This window comes from Suncus etruscus, chromosome 4 (assembly GCF_024139225.1).
Source record: "Suncus etruscus isolate mSunEtr1 chromosome 4, mSunEtr1.pri.cur, whole genome shotgun sequence".
Classification (NCBI taxonomy): domain Eukaryota; kingdom Metazoa; phylum Chordata; class Mammalia; order Eulipotyphla; family Soricidae; genus Suncus; species Suncus etruscus.
The window spans coordinates 35,201,891-35,213,747 of NC_064851.1; the positions used below are offsets into that span (position 1 = coordinate 35,201,891).

At 35.0% G+C, this 11,857-nt stretch overlaps 2 non-coding genes across 2 annotated transcripts; both read right to left on the reverse strand.

Annotated features, from left to right (window-relative positions):
- Positions 1-3,188: 3,188 nt before the first annotated feature.
- On the reverse strand, positions 3,189-3,316 carry LOC126007938 (small nucleolar RNA SNORA51). Its single transcript, XR_007495406.1, has one exon. It is a non-coding gene; the product is annotated as a small nucleolar RNA SNORA51 (small nucleolar RNA).
- Positions 3,317-8,853: 5,537 nt separating this feature from the next.
- LOC126007750 (U1 spliceosomal RNA) lies at positions 8,854-9,015 on the reverse strand. Its single transcript, XR_007495238.1, has one exon. It is a non-coding gene; the product is annotated as a U1 spliceosomal RNA (small nuclear RNA).
- Positions 9,016-11,857: the final 2,842 nt, after the last annotated feature.

Below are 11,857 nucleotides of genomic sequence, written 5' to 3' on the forward strand. Positions count from 1 at the left end.
GTAGGGTGGACCACGGTTCGATCCCCCGGTGTCCCATATGGTCCCCCCCAAAAGCCAGGGGCAATTTCTGAGCCCTTAGCCAGGAGTAACCCCTGAGCATCAAACGGGTGTGGCCCAAAAACCAAAACAATAACAAAAACAAAAGACACCTTACATTTACCAGACTAAAGTTCTTGGTTTATTGGTAGTAAAACAGAATAAAATAGGCATTTTCAATTAAGATATAATAAATAAATGTTACGTTCTTATCACCCCCTTATGGGCCAAGAACACCACGTGGCATTGCTCCTTTTTTGCATAGGCACATTAAAATGGGAAAATACTATACATATAAATAAGATCCTATCTAATAGAGATTGGTACAGACAAATCTTATAGTGCAAAGGGACCTTACACCCTGAACATTGACATAACGACCTGGCACAGACCTCAGAAGAAAGGGCATTTCCCTGAACCAGGGAAGCCATCCACAAAACATCCAGGCTGGTTTATAGCATCACCTGGAAGCAATCCTCTACCAAGGAAGACTCTACACTGCTCAGACATTGTCCTGCTCAAAAGAGACTTCCATTAACACTGAGAAGACTTAACAACAACAACGATTTGCTTACAGGACAGGGCTCCCTGCATTGCCCTTTGATTGTAAGGTGAAACCAGAGGACGCTCCACATCCTGACTTCAATGTTGGATATACAGATTCCAGGATCTTAAATACAGAAGCTTGATACCAACAACAGAGACTGTGTGAAAAATATAAGTGTGTTGGCACTACAGACAATGTCTTGGATTGGACGATCTAGCTTGCCTGGAGCCTAGAGTTGGTCTTGTGCCAGGAACCTTCAGGGGTCGGGTCTTTTTGTATTTAGGCCAAGGTTATTTCTTTCCATGTCCCTCATATTTTGGTGGGCCTATGCAAACAACAATTGCCACTCTAACACCATTTTTGCTGTGCTCCTTTGACTCTAATCCTTAAAAAGAACCCAGTTAAGATTTGAGGTCAACTTAAGCTAATATGCATGAATATGGAAATGTAAAAAAAATGCTATGCCTGTAATGTTTAAGGAGTTATGTAAGTTTTATGGCTTTAGATTGCCTTGTGTGCTGTTAAGAAATATTATAGTGTGTTACAATCTTAATGTTCTTTGGATGAAATTTCAAAGTTGGGATATCAGCAAGGGGACTTCTGAGAATTATGTTATGTATTGTCCTTCCACTGTAACTTTACCTTGTCCTCTTTCTTTGCATCCTTGTTCTCATAATTAAAAATAAAAAAAATTAAAAAAAATAAATAAATGTTACTTTATTAAATTTTAAACATTTTCTTCATTTTTTCCTGGGTATATTTTCAATGTTATTATTATTTTTTTAAATTTTTTTCTATTCTTCAGAGAGAGTAGCTTATGATTTTAATGTTTAGTCTACAAAATTATCTTGATAGTTAAATCAAGATAAACAGTGCTTAGTACAGCTTTGACTATGTGCTAGAAGCAAATGGTTAGAAAATTTGTTTAATATATGCCAAAATCAATATGGTGTTGATCTAAATTTTAATTTTTCAACAAATATCCACTAAGGCACAACAAACTTGCAGTAAACAGATGGTCAATAACTGCAACAACTACAAAAAAATTGCATTGCTTTACTAAGGATTTTCATCATTTCAGAGGGATGGCCATGTTATTGAAATTGTCTTCAAATATTTTAAGAATCTGTTATAATTATTTTAGGCATACCTACAAAAGATTGACAGAAAGAGAGGAAGAATCTTGTCCTTGAACATACTTAAACGTTTGTTTTTATTAATAAAAAAACTTTTACTTACATATTCATTCGTGAACATACCTATTCATAGTACAAATACTTATTGAACCGCTATAATATTCCAAAGCACTAACAAATTTTCTCCTGCTTCAGTGATTGTATGGTTGCTGGAATGCAGGAGAAATGGATCAAGATGAAAACATAATCAAAATTCACTATGTAAAAACTGTTACAGAGTTTTATACAAGGAACTTTATAATGCAAAGGAGAAACACAGTTATTGATTCAAGGAAAATTATGTGGAAACCAGCTGAGAGACTAACCTCCTGACATTGCTCTTTCCTTAGGGGAGACACAGTAATTTAAAAAATGTAGTTAAAAAACTGAGATTTACAATGTTATTGATAGTTGGATTTCAGATATATAATATTTCAACACCAACACCATGACTAATGTCAAATCCCATCACCAGTGTTCCCGTGTTTAATCATTCTCTATACCCCTCTAAACATCCACTCCTATCCCATGCCTGACACATTTAAAGGCACATTACAAAGTTTGGTGCTTGCAGATTAGATCTCATGTTTTTGTTTTTTGTTTTTTGTTTTTTGGTTTTTTGTTTTGTTTTGTTTTGGGGCCACACCCGTTTGACGCTCAGGGGTTACTCCTGGCTATGTGCTCAGAAATCGCCCCTGGCTTGGGGGGACCATATGGGACCCCGGGGGATCAAACCGCTGTCCGTTCCTTGGCTAGCGCTTGTAAGGCAGACACCTTACCTCTAGCGCCACCTTCCCAGCCCCTAGATCTCATGTTTTAAGTGTTCTTGAGTTTGTGCTTTGGATTTATAGCTATACCACTACCATTCTCCCACATCAGTAATATCAGAGAAACCCCAAATTTTGTTCTCCCATTAATTTTCATCTTCTTCCTTCCCTCCTTTATTGCTTTCCTTCTCTGTCCTCCATAATTTCTGAGGTCAACAGTGACCTATGCTTCCCCATTTATATTACATTTTCTCATGCAGGTATTCCCTATACCACAGATAAGTGAGATCATCTTGTGCTTGTCTTTTTTTCTGGCTTATTTCACTCAATACAGTATCTTGTAACTTCAGTCATGTTATCTATTTGCAATGATGAGTTCATGGTTCCTTGCAGCAGATAGTATGCATTGTGTATATGCACCACATCTCATAATCTATTCATCTGTCATTGTACAACTAGGTTGATTCCAGATCTTTGGTATTGTAGTTAAGTGCGGCAATAAATAATGGAGTCCTTTTTCATATATGTTTAAAGCTCTGGGAATAGATATTCAAAAATAAAATTTCTGGGTCATACAAGATCAAATCTAAGTTTATGGAGTACTCTCCATACCATTTTGAACCATAGACCATTACCACCAGCAGTGGATGGGGATTATCATTTTTTTGTCCCCCAATTCACAATAAAGACAGGCAAAGGGCCTGTGTTGAGGTGTATATGGGGTGCATTTACTGTACCTCCTATTTCTATACAGTGTAAAGAACACAGCCTGTGGTAAGAATTAGGAGGCTTATCTTTCTTTTCTTTTTTTTTTATTTTTTAAGTATATATATATATATATAAAATCCTTCACCAGTGCAACATTTTCATGTCCTTCCACATGTCCTTCCTTCCCACTCCACACTGGCCTGTACTCTAGAAAGCCTGTCTAGAGTAGAAAGCCTGTCTAAAGTAGAAAGCCTGATTAATTTTTTTATCACATACTCACTAGCTCAAATTGTTCCTACTACTTTGTTATATGAGTCATTATCACTAGTTTAAGATGATATCTCATTGCTGTCTTGATTTAAATTCCCTTCAAGATAAATTATGCTGAGTAATTATTATGTGCCTATTAATGGTCCTGTCTTCCTCTCAAAAGCATCTGTTCATTTCTCTTCACTTATTTTAATAAAATATTTGAAGTTTTTGTTTATCTGATGTGTTTAATTCAAATATTTTTCCAATTTAGTTAAGGCACTGTAAATTTGTGAATTCAGTATTTTATGAATAAAATACTGTGTATCTAATAATGGAGATCCAGAGCTAAATTTATTAAGATATTCTTCTGTAACTAACCCTGTTATGGCAATTTGACTTACATATATTGAAATTTTTTTATCAATTTATGAAACAGATACCATCAATATTTTAGTTTTATGTATGTCAAAATTGAGGCTTAGAAAAACTAAGCGATTTGAACAAAGTTTTTCAGTATTAAGTAATAAAACTTTAAAAATAGTTCTGACCTTTTTTTTTTCTTATTTGTCCTAGCTGAATACTTGTGCAGGGGAAATCTCCAAATTTATTTACTGAGAAAACAGCTGGAAAAATTTGACCAAGTTTAATCTAAAATAAAATGTCACTTTTTTTTTTACAGTAAATGTACTGTTTATATATTTTAAAAGCTCCTTTAAAATGCTTGTGTTTAGTTTCCATGGAATCCAGGAACTTGTGGGAATAGTTTACTTTTTGAAGTCAAATGTTTAAATTTGTTCATACATCTCACATAGGAGCTAAAGTAAGAGATAGAAGGACTGAATTGTTAAGAGGGAGACATAGGCTGTGTGGACACTTTATGGGGAAAATCTGTCGCCTTGAAAGTTTGTTAAAGTTCTTCTTAAAAGTATTGATATTTTCATTTTTAAAGCTCAAAATGTATCATACTAAGAAGAAATGTTTTAAAACGTGCACATCATAACAACCTTTCTTTCCATTTAGTTTGCCTCCTGGAAATAACTACACTTACAGCTAAACCAATAAACTCAATATTAAGAGAAAATATTTTGAAATAATTTTTTCTCTTTATACTATTTAGTTTCTGGATTATGGGCTTCTTCCCATGACACCTAATACTATATGGGTGGTTTTTTTTTTTTAAAGCTATCTAAGTTCTTATTCAAACAAACTGCATTTTTATTTGTCTAAATTGCCATTCTGATGGTCAAATTTTATGAATGTGAACAAAACCCATAGCTATCCGGCTATAATTTCTTTTAAAGTCAAACAGAATTTTTAGTATAACAATGTTTTTACAAAAGGTTTTTTTTAAGAACTTATAAGTGAGAGATGCTTTAGTATATTAATGAATATCTATATCCTTACATATGTATGTGCATATTAACCATATCTAATGTGTTTAAAGGATATGGCCAAGAACCCTCGTGGTGGACATTGAGTCTGGTGGGATAAGAGAGATAATGTGGATTGAACCCTCTTGATACTCAGAGGACACCAGGATCACCTGGGTATTGGGCATCAAGTGGTTTAAAGTGATACGAGGACCACACTAAGGAGCTCAGGTGACCATGAAGTGCTGGGCATTGAACTAAGGACCTACATAGGATAGATATGCTTTCCCACTTGAACTATCCTACAGCCCCTGAATCTCAACAGTTTTTAGAAAGTTTTAAAGGGCTGGAGAGATAGCAAAGCGATAAGGCATTTGACTTGCCACAAGCTGATGGTGGTTAGATTCCCAGCATCCCGTCTGTTCCTCTGTGCCGGCCAGGAGCTATTTCTGAGTGCAGAGCCAGGAGTAATCTCAAAGTGCCATAAGGTGTGACCCTCCCAAAAAAAAGAAAGAAGAAAGAAGAAGAAGAAGAAGGAGGAGGAGAAGAAGAAGAAGAAGAAGAAGAAGAAGAAGAAGAAGAAGAAGAAGAAGAAGAAGAAGAAGAAGAAGAAGAAGAAGAAGAAGAAGAAGGAGGAGGAGGAGGAGGAGGAGGAGGAGGAGGAGGAGGAGGAGGAAGGAGGAGGAAGAAGGAGGAGGAAGAGGAAGAAAAAGAAGAGGAAGAAAGGAGAGGAGAAGAGAAGAAAAGGAGGAGGAAAAGAGGGAGAAAAAAGAAGATGAAAAAAGAGGAGGAAGAAGAAGAGGAGGAGGTAGAGGAGGAGAGAAGAGAAGAAAAAGGAAGAAGAAAGAAAAAGATGAGGAGGGGAAGAGAAGAAAATAAGAAAAAGAAGAAAAGGAAGCGATAACAACTTTCAGATACAAAAGGAGAAGAGCTGTAAGTAACAGCTCACCTCATGAAGCTTACCACAAACAGGGATGAGTTTAGTTAGAGAAATAACTACATTTTGAACTATCCTAATAATGAGAATGTATGAGGGAAATAGAAAGCCTGTCTAGAGTATAGGCGGGGGTTGGTTGGGGAGGAGGGAGATTTGGGGCATTGGTGATGGGAATGTTGCACTGGTGATGGGTGGTGTTCTTTACATGACTAAAACCCAAATACAATCATGTATGTAATAAAGTTGTTTAAATAAAAAAATGTGAAAATAAAAAGAAAATTCCCTTATTTTACAAGAAGCGTACATTCTCTTGGGAAATGAATTTGAAATCTTAAAAGAGACGGCATTTATTACTTTTCAACTACATGTCAAGTATTTTAATTTTCACAACAATCCTATAAAATAGGTATCAGTCCCCATTTAATTGGGTAATCACATGTAGAAAGGATTAAATAACTTTATCAGTGTCAGAGAGATAGCAAGTAGATATGCCTGGAAATCCCTGGATTTTTTTTCTTTTCTTTTTTTTTTCTTTTGGTTTTTAGATCACACTTGGCAGCGCTCAGGGGTTACTCCTGGCTCTATGCTCAGAAATCCCCCTGGCAGGCTCGAAGGACCATATGGGATGCCAGGATTTGAACCACCATTCTTCTGTATGCAAGGCAAATGCCTTACCTCCATGCTATATCTCCAGCCCCAAGCCCTGGATTTTTTAAGATGTCTAGGTGTGAAAAATTCATACACTCTTACCAAATTATGTGTGTAAAAATTTTATTGATAAGCACATTTTAGGGTCTTTTATTATTTTTAAATAGTCTTTAAGTATCAAAATGTGATCAAACTATAATAAATATCATCAAAGATGATATGTACATAAGAATAGATTCTGCATTATGATAGAATCATAACAAATTTTAGGATCGAGTAAGAGTCAAAAAAAAAAAGAAGAAAGGAGGGGGAGAAGGAGAAGGTGAAGAAGAAGGAGGAGGAAGAGGAGAAGAAAAATGAAAAGGAGGAGAAAGAGAAGTAAAGAAGAAAGAAAAAGAAAAAAGAAAGTTATAAAATTTTCAGAAATTTTAGAATTAAGACTAATTCTAACATAAGTTTCTAACTGATGACACAATTCAGATAAAAAATAAGGACCAACTATTTTATATTATATTCACCTCTATGTCTTCCTTTGCTCTGTAGTAAAGTCAGTTATGTGTTATTATTTTAATCCAAACTTGAAAACAAATAAGACACATGATTCTATTCATTCAATCATGAAAAAATAAGAAATTATTCAAAATAACAGTGAGCTTAGACTTACTTAAATTTGAATTTAACATTTACTTCGGGCTCTCTGCCACTAGAAAAACTCTTTCAATAATAAAATATATCTTAAATCTTACAGGGGACATTTTAAAGGAAGGAATATTTTAAAGCAAGCTACTTTGTCCTTATAAATAAAGTGTATTAAATATGAGTATGAGTAGAGTTAATTGGTAATTCTATTGCTTATCAATTCCAAATGTACAACTTCAACTTAAACATACCCTATATTTATGTTTTTGTGCTTCAAATTTTATAAAGTATTTTACATGAATTATCTTTTTATTCCTTCAATAAACTAGTTAATGGAAGTAAGGCATGAATCTTTGAAGTCAAAGATGAGTCATCTAATAATAGAAATCTGAAATGCTAAGCTCAATAGAGAGGAAATAATATTGCTCAACTAAAATCCAGTCTTTTTGACTCCAATAATTTCCTATCATTGCATTTAAGATCACTCATTTTTCTAAAGACAAATATAATAACTGTTTATTAGATCTTCTAGTGAAGATCTAAAAGTGGTTTTTTGACTTGCTTTGTTATTTATATTTTATATATTAAAAGTAATTGTTCTCTTTAAATTCTTCCTTTTATTTTAGTTTATAATCTGTACTTGCCCATGATAAGTCAAAGAAAAGCAAATAACCTGAAGGATAAATTATTAATTCTAGAATAATATTTAGTAGTTTAATTGAGGCTATTTTGTCTCTTATAATTAAATATTGTTGTAGTACAACAGAGCCTAAAAATTCATCAGATCTTTAATGCCCAAAGCCTATGCTCATAATAAACTTTTAGAGGAACTGAAAGTTGCTTAAATTTTTAAAGTATTTTTTGGTTATATTTGAGGGTCAAACCTGGCTGTACTTGGGGCTTATACCAGACTCTGCACTCAGGGATAACTCCTGGAAGACTTGAGGAAATACATGGATTTGGGGATCAAACCCAGCTCAGTCATATGTAAGGTAAGCATTCAACTGCTTTACAAAGACCTAGATCCTTAATGAACCTTTTTGCTTTGAATTTTTCTTAACTACAACATGCTAAAAAATATTGAATCTTAAAAATAATTTACATAAAATAAAGTAAATAAACATTTATAAAGATTTTATTCATTGAACAAAGCATTATTGACACTGTGAACTACAAAAAACATGCTAGAAAAATAATATTAATTGGTGATTTGTTTCCTTCAAGGTTTTTAAAATTACATATATATAAATAGTTGTTCTTTTATCAAGAGTCTTCACAATATCATTTTAAAAGCTATATTCTGAGGTAGAAAGGTAATTTATATTACACTTAAATAACCTTGGAGGTTGGAGTTCAAGAAAGAGGGTCAGAGTTACAAATTCTGAAGGTGTTTGCAACTTATAGAATTTCATATATTTTGACCCAAGAGCATCCTGGCAATTTCACGCTAAATGTAGAGTGCTCTCTTACTTTGATAATTGGCACTTAGAGAAGATAATTACTTCAATCATGCTGTCAAGAAATATATAGTATTTAGAATTAGTGAGAAGAGAACAACTTATCAAAGACAAAATTCCTGTTAATAATGTGAAGCTTCTATATTTAGCTCTTGAGTAGGTATCAACACAAATGGGTAATCACATGGGAGGAAATAAAACATTTCTTCAGCCTATGACTCTGACTGGATGTTCCAAACAGAAACAATAGTATAGCTTGTGGGGAAGCTGAGTGAGGCCAGGAAATTAGTCAACAAATGGTCTTTTATTTTCTTTTTTAAAAAATTTATAACTCAGTCCCACTCTATCACAAATTATGCAGTCGAGTTTCCCACATTTGGGAAAATCGCAGGGGTCAGCACATCCGAAGTGCAATGGATAAGCCTGGCCCTGGGGAAACCACCTTCCTGATCATGGTATCTCCCCTGCCAGGTAAGTATTGAAACAATGGTCTTTGAGGAACTGTCAATTTGTTGTTTATTATTTATTTAAAAATGGCTCCTTTAGCGAGTGACCAACTTATATTTTGGTTTTTTGAGTCCTGCGGGGCTCAGGGGTTACTCTTGGCTCTGTGTTCAGAAATAGCTCCTGGCAGGCACGGGGGCCCATATGGGATGCCAGGATTCAAACCACCATCTGTTTTGGATCAGCTGCGTGCTAGGAAAACGGCCACTGTTGTGCTATCTCTTCGGTCCCCCATTTATAGTTATTCTTAAATCTTCCTTGGGGAGAAGAGATAGCTCAAAAGTCTGGAGAGCATGCCTTGTACACATGATGCTGCAAGTTTGATCCCTGTTACCACATGGTCCCCCGAACATTGCTGGAGCTTTTCCAGTGAGCCCACCACTGCCAAACCTGGGAGCAGTGTATCATCAATTATGATGACTAAACCTGGCAGGCCTTTACTGCTATTTTGCTAGAAGTGGACCCCAGACCTCAAACACCATTGGAGTAACCCATCCCCCAAACACCCTGCAAAATAGTTCATGTAGACAATATGTTTGAACCTAAGACTCATTGTAGAAGATGACTAAAGAAAATAATAAAAAAAAATGGGAAAATGGCTTAATCTTTCTTTTTAATTTACCAGGGAACATGTATAAGAAAAATACAACTTTGAGTTAGTTTAAGGAAATTGAATAATTGATTTTACCAGTGCCCAAAGCAGAAGACTGCAAATGCATTTTATTTTTAGGAAATCATAACCAATATCAAAATTCCACCCAGATTATTTTCTCCATGAGTTAGAGAGATAGCTTAATGGTTTGGAACACATATATGCATTCATAAGACCCTAGTTCAATACACAGTATGACATATGGTCCTTTGAGCATAGCCAGTATTAGTCCTCAAGCACCATACTTTGTCAGGGTGTGGAACAAACACACACACACCAAACACAAAAGAACACAAAATAGACTTTAAAAAATGAAAACAACATAAATTTGTTTCTCATAACTTATTAATATGGACTACATTCAGCAGTTACAAATATTACATATTAAAATTGTTCAGACACTATCTGGCAATACAACTCAAGTGGCAGTTCTCATGCCTACTATATGCAAAGCCTTTAATTCACCCATATCACTACCTGGTTCCTTGAGCACCTCCCCATATAGCCTAGATAATTTATAATAATTATGTTGATAATGAGTCATACCAAGAAGAGTGAAATATTTTTTTTTATTGACCCAAGGTCACAATTCTTAAGGAAGGCAGTGAGTTACATAGATTCAGTCAAAATAAAACTAGGTCACAATTCTTAAGGAAGGCAGTGAGTTACATAGATTCAGTCAAAATAAAACTGAATTTCATTCACTGTGGATGAATAGGGAAAGTTAATGCGTGTGGCCATTATTCTGATTGTGTTGGAATGCTGGTCCTCAAGAACCCTGCCATTGAAAGTAAATTTGTAAATCTTAGAGTCTAAAAGAAAAAATGAAGAGGTTATCAGTGCACAGGTCATTCAGTTGTAAATTATATTCATTGTAAATATAAAGAAATTAGGTCTTTGAAAAAATATCTTGAGGAAGAGGTTTGCCCTTGATATCCATTTCAAAGGCAACGTTCTTTCTGACTTCAGGAATTTTAATGGAATTAGCTTTTTGACAATGATGTATTTTGGAGTGTCAATATTTTACTCTCTATGTTGTCAAGATCTACTTCTTGCATGCCTGTTGCAAGCCTAGGTATCATCTATTCTTCTAAACACTAGCTAAGTTAGAGATTTCTGTGATTCTGTCTTTAGGACTAATTCATTCTCTTAGAGATGTTCACAAGTAATTAGGAATCTCTACGGGGAAGGGACTCATGAACAAAATTTGATGAAAGGCATGGAGCTTCTATGTTCTCCTAAATATCTGTGCATTCATCAAACTGAAAGGGTTCAAATACTCTGCTTTCAGATTCTTTTGGTTGCTTTTTAGTCATGCAGGTGACAGTGAATGGATATTGCAGACAAGGTGCTTAGGAGTTATTCCCAGTAGTGCTTGGAAAATGAATGGGACTGTGTGTTACTGGGAATGGAAACTTGGCTCCTGCAGGGGAAATACTTCTATTGGATTTTTTATCATCCATTTATTACCTAGGCATATCTAATTAAATCATTGATCTTGCCAATTTAACTTAATCATTAGTGCCTATCACTGATCTGGGTCAGAGGTGATACTGAAAATTCAAGCACTCTAATAACTTCATTGACTCCTGTCAATTAATTAAGCCCCATTATTAAGTGCTATCACCAAGTCATTTCATTCACAAAAGATACCATTAAAACTCTCAACCCTTAAGAAATTCCTAGGTTTGGGGCCGGAGAGATAGTATGGGTGTAAGAGACATTTCGCCTTACATGCACGAAGGACCATAGTTCGAATCCAAGCATCTCATAAGGTCCCCAAGCCTGCCGGGGGCAATTTCTGAGTGTAGAGCCAGGAGTAACCCCTGAGCGCTGCTGGGTGTGACCCAAAAACTGAAAAAAAGAAAAAAGAAATCCTTGGTTTAAGTTAGGCATTTTGGATAAATAACAAATATATTGGAAAATTGTATATTGTATATAGGGTGCAGATATAGTACAATGGTTAAAGTCATAGGCTATACTAATCTTTACTCAGAAACTGGGTACAAAATACTTGCCACTACACTGATCCACCAAGAAATGTCCGGTGCAGTATTGGAAGTACATAAGTTGCAACCCTTGAGGTTCTCATGTACCACCAACTAAGGCTAAGAAGGCCTCTAAAAATCTTCCTGATAGGATGTATCCTTGGGTCTTATATTGAG